We start from the raw sequence: 6000 nt of genomic DNA on the forward strand, positions 1-6000 counted from the left end.
TAAATACCAGTAAGTCATCTACATACAGCAAAATTATTAACATACAGTCATCTCTTATTTTATAATACACACATGGTTCTTTTTCAGTTTGATCAAGGCCTAGATTTTTCAAATCTTTTTGAATTTTTTCGTTCCACACACGCGACGCCTGTTTGAACCCGTATATGGCTTTTTGTAATAAACGTACTTTATTTTCATATCCCTTCTCAATTGCACCCTCAGGTTGATACATGTAAAAGATTTCTTTTGAGTTACCATTTAAAAATCCTGTCTTGACGTCCAGGTGACTGGTATTTAAATTAAGCTGAGCATTCAGTGCAAATAAAAGCCTAATTGCTTCGCGTCTTACGACTGGCGAGTACGTTTCCTCATAATCTATCCCCGATACTTGAGAGAAACCCCTCGCTACAATTCTAGCCTTGTATTTGTTTGGTTTACCATCACTATCGCGCTTGAGTTCAAATACCCACTTACTACGAATTATTTTTCGATCTGACGGTTTATCTACTAGTATCCATGTTTTATTATCTTTCAATGAATTTAATTCATCGTTCATGGCTTTTTTCCGTAACCCGCTGTCCGACCGCTCCATAGCTTCTTTAACCGTTATTGGGTCGCTTAAATGCGCACTAACATTATATACAATATGATTTGGAAAGACCCTTTTCTTTTCTACTCTTTCAGATATTCTTGGCGCTTTTACTTCTGTTAAGTCTACTAATTCATTTTGATTTAAATCCGATGAATTAAATTCACATTTATAATTTTCATCTTCACTCTCTATGTCTTCGTATCTGCTGCTAGCTTCATCACTTCTTTTGTTTTGACTTATTTCTGAACCTGAACTGGATTCTAGATCTCCGTTATTTTCCTCTACTTTATTTTTCATAAGTAATTCAAATACTGTTAAATGATCATCACAGTCTTCGTCGCTCTTCTGTACATTTTTATATTTTAACTCTGACTCTGAAAATATAATGTCTCTGGCTACTGTAACACTCTGTAACCTTTCCTTACGTCGCTGTACCCAACGAACATCTGCGGCTTCCCCTTGGAGTCCCATTTACTTCGCTCTTCCTTAGGCACGTGCGTGTAGCATTTCGAACTAAATATTCGCAAATGGTCCAATTTAACTTTTCGTCCGGACCATACCTCTTCCGGTATCTGCCCATCTAGCGCTGAGTGTGGCAAGCGGTTCTTCAAGTAAGCTGCTGTGTCACAGCCCTCGGCCCATAATTTCCGTGAACACTGTGTATCCACCAACATGCAACGTGTCATGTCGCATAGTGACCTGTTCGTTCTTTCTGCGATCCCATTTTGCTGCGGGTTGTATGGCACGGTTAACTAGTGCTTTATGCCTTGCTCCTTGTAGTACGCTTCCATTGCTTTGTTGACATACTCGCCACTGTTGTCGGTCTTCAATATTTTTAGCCTGTTTCCGCACTCATTCTCTGCCAGAGCTTTGAATTCCTTGAGTTTGATGAGAACCTCATCTTTGGATTTGAAAAAGTAAATGAATACCTTTCTTGAATAATCATCGATAAGGGTCAGGAAGTATTTACAGCCTCCTAGTGACGCTCCGACAGGTCCACAGACGTCAGAATGAACTAATGCTAGTGCCTCTTTCTCTCTAACGTTAACTCTTGAAGCAAATGGCTTCTGCGACATTTTTCCAGTGATACAAGTGGTGCAAGGTGAGTTCACCTGTTGATTTTTTAGATCCAATCCTAGCCTCTTTATATCTTGCATATTCAAATGTCCCAACCTGCGATGCCACAAGTCAGCATTGCTTGCACTGACTTCTGCTTGTGACGTCAAAGATGAGGACATTTCAATATCCTGTTGAATGTTGCATTCCATTCCTAACTGTACTTCATTTACTTTGAACGCTCTGTTTGGGGTCATATCCAATCTGAATAGTCCGTTGACTCGTGACGCTATGAATTGGATATCACCTGTACATGAGAAGTCATCTTTGTGGTATACTTGGCACCCCTTTGCTGAAAAAGTGACTATTAAACCTTTGTCCACCATTTTCAAGACAGAAATCCAATTGGTTGCTAATCTAGGTACACAGAGTACTTCTTGTAAATTTTTTTTTATCATTTATCAAATGATCGCTACGTTTCCGATCCCGACTGTTTTTAACTGAGTATTGTCTGCAACGTCATCAATGTCTGAAGATAATGTTTCTTGATATAAATGCATGATTAGTTTATTATTGCACATATGATTTGTTGCACCGGAATCTACCAACCAGTCTTGGCTTGATATATCACCCTTTTGGATACTTAACGCAGCGTAGAGCGCTGACACCTTCTTGTTGCCGGAGCTGTTGTTTCTTGAACTTTTTTCTTGATTTCCCAATTCTGGATTGGATTGTTTGTTTTGAGTATTTTTCAATTTGTAACATTCTTTCTTGGTGTGTCCGAACTTGTGGCAGCAGCCACATTCCTAATTCAGAAACCGACTGAGATTGCATCGAATTATTATTGATAAATATATATTATTATTGAAAATAATTTTTTTCATTTGCGTGCCAATACTATAAACCTAATTTACTTTGATGACTCAGGTTGTTGCATCGAAATCGCTTTTACCCTAAGGGTTAGTAGCAATCAAACGCAGGCCATGACCAAGTCATATTGTGCGTCATACACCATAAAAAACATTAAAGAGAAATGGTTAATCGCTTCGCTTTCGCAATTTCTGTGAAGTTGCATTGATTGTACTTTTATGGTTTCTAGACTAAGAGAGTCACTGCGGCAAAAAGTCCTACAGGTGTAATAAAATGGCAGATTCTCGCAGCTTTCTGACCCAATTAACTCCGGATTAGAGGTATTTTATGGTACGCTTTGTGTATTCCCTACCTGCGATGTCTTGTAGTTAAAATAAACTGAGGTTTAAAGTTGACTTCTTTGTTTTTCTATTTTTAATTGTATCAGGTATACGTTTTATAATGTTTTCGGATTTCTTCCACCAGCAGTCACGATTGATGTATTTCAGATTCTCACTCTCATAACTTGAGAAACCTTGCATTTCATTGCAAAGACTTAAATTAGAAAAAATAAATGTTTATTTGATTTATAGGATAACGAATGTTTGTGAATTACATGCGAATGTGTGTCCAACGAGGGAGATATCGAGTGCGCTCGTGACTGCGAATCAAAATGTTCTCTTGGTGACTCGCTTCTCGAGTTTCTTGCGTGATCCAGTGTCAACTCAGTCCCACTGCGTCTATCGCGGTCGCGACAGCTCGCAGGATCCATGTACGAATGATTTTGTTCTCGTTGATAGGAGCGACTACGACTAGAGCGACGATCTTTTTCACGACGATTTGCATAATCGTCGTAACTTTTACCGTCACTGCGATAACCTCCGCGGTCTTGGCGTCGATGTAACCTTGGTGAGACGTAATCATCGCGATCTCTTCTATGAGATCGAATCCGTGATCGACTCCGTGTCGAACCCCGTCTTCTATCGCCTGTTAAAGCGAGAAGAGAACAAAAACAAAATCAATCGGCTTGTTTATATTTGTCTCTTGTTTATAGAATCTAGGGTTATTCGCTTCCACGAGTCGGTTGCATACCGCTACGTGAAATATTGTATATAGCCGGCGGATCTTACACTCGCGACCGTTGGACGATCATGAGACAGAATCCGCATGGCATAATGTACAAGGTTATGTATACATACGATGTTGCAGACATCGTTGTGACACATTTATGGTTTATGGTTGAACCAAAAAAACACATTTTTCCCTTTCGTACAATATCGAGTCCCACGAAGAATCTCAAATACTTACTACGCTTGTCTTCATGGTTTCCGTCTATTTGCTTTTGGAATTGTTTCTCCAGCCGTTCGACTCGATCTTGTAGTTTCTTTCGATCCTCGTCGTCCGACGAACGATGCCTGTGTTTCTTTTTTCCCATTTCTCTTTCTTTTTCCTTTTCCAATTTCTGAGTAAACGTGTGACGTGATCGGCACAAAGAAAAAGAATGAGTTGCGTACCGGAATATACATGGAATAGGACCGGAACAAAAAACTTGAACTATAAAGATTGTGGGGACATCGGTGCATAGTAGGGGCACTACATTCTGATCTTGAGGAAGAGGTGCAAAATACAATTGCACGTCTGTGGATGACATGAAGAAAGGAATCTGGGCAACATACACTTCTCGCAAAAATTAAGGGAACAACAAAATTTTCGAAATTTTTTGGTGATTTTCAACAGGCTGTATTTCAGTGAAAAATGGTCGTACAAGAAATAAAAAAACAAAGCTTTTGAAGCTTGAAGACTCTAGTTTTTGAATTTTTCGGTTAAAAATTTTTCGAAGCACTATTAGCCATGCAATCCTTGGATAAAGCACGAAGAAAAAATTTTCAAAATTTTTTCCATTTTTTTTTTCGCTCTACGGGCATGGAAAAATTTTTCCGAGCTAAACCAATGCATAGGTCGCATAGCCTGTTTATTCAGCTTCAAGATGCTTTTTTTAAATTTCGATACGACCATTTGTCTTCGAGATATCGAATTTTGAATGCCAAAGGATCCTTTTTCACTCAACTGCCGATATCTCTAGAACTACTGGTCGCCTAGCGAGCCGAAGGGCAGTTTCTTTTTCTGCAGAAAATTTCCTACAAAAATCTGTCATGGTTGATGTCAAAAAAAATTTTTTTTCACCTGTAGCGTTAACGTGAAAAAAGAGTAAAAAAATGCCATTTTGCCTTTTTTTTGGATAATCGACTGTATCTTCGTCAATATTGGGGGGAAAGCTTAGGTTAGAAGAAAATTTTACAGCCTAATGTACCCCAAAGGTCCCCCTAAATCGGTAGATCGATCGGTTCAGCGGTTTTCCTGGACCGATTGATTGAAATTTTGAAAAAATCAAGGGAACAAGGTTTTTGTTTCTTAAGGAACCTTGTTCTCTTAATTTTGTCAAAATTTCAATCAATCGGTCCAGGAAAACCGCTAAACCGATCGATCTACCGATTTAGGGGGATCTTTGGGGTACATTAGGCTGTAAAATTTTCTTCTAACCTAAGCTTTCCCCCCAATATTGACGAAGATACAGTCGATTATCCAAAAAAAGGCAAAATGGCATTTTTTTGCTCTTTTTTCACGTTGACGCTACAGGTGGAAAAAATTTTTTTTTGACATCAACCATAACAGATTTTTGTAGGAAATTTTCTGCAGAAAAAGAAACTGCCCTTCGGCTCGCTAGGCGACCAGTAGTTCTAGAGATATCGGCAGTTGAGTGAAAAAGGATCCTTTGGCATTCAAAATTCGATATCTCGAAGACAAATGGTCGTATCGAGGTTTAAAAAAAAGCATCTTGAAGCTGAATAAGCAGGCTATGCGACCTATGCATTGGTTTAGCTCGGAAAAATTTTTCCATGCCCGTAGAGCGAAAAAAAAAATGTAAAAAATTTTGAAAATTTTTTCTTCGTGCTTTATCCAAGGATTGCAAGGCTAATATTGCTTCGAAAAATTTTTAACCGAAAAATTCAAAAACTAGAGTCTTCAAGCTTCAAAAGCTTTGTTTTTTTATTTCTTGTACGACCATTTTTCACTGAAATACAGCCTGTTGAAAATCACCAAAAAATTGCGAAAATTTTGTTGTTCCCTTAATTTTTGCGAGAAGTATAGTTACTATACGTAGTATAGTAAGGATTAATTTCTTTACCTTAATGATATCTCTCTAAGTTAAGGTTAAGGGGGTGCCCTGGTCAATTTCGACTTCGACGTATATATCTCCAAATATGGAAGTCTACGTTTCTCAAATACGAAAAAGGACTTAGCAGCTCCATTCTATACACAAAATTCTGAACAAAAACACTCTCACATACTTTCATTTGACGCAAAAATAAAGAAAGAAGATATATACATCAATGTCGAAATCGACTGGGGTACCCCCTTAACGTTTTTTTTTTGTTATTTCGATAAGAGCGCTGAGTTCAGATCACACTCTGAAATAAAAACGGCCCCATTCTGCACAACTA

Source organism: Neodiprion virginianus, chromosome 3, assembly GCF_021901495.1.
Source record: "Neodiprion virginianus isolate iyNeoVirg1 chromosome 3, iyNeoVirg1.1, whole genome shotgun sequence".
Taxonomy (NCBI): domain Eukaryota; kingdom Metazoa; phylum Arthropoda; class Insecta; order Hymenoptera; family Diprionidae; genus Neodiprion; species Neodiprion virginianus.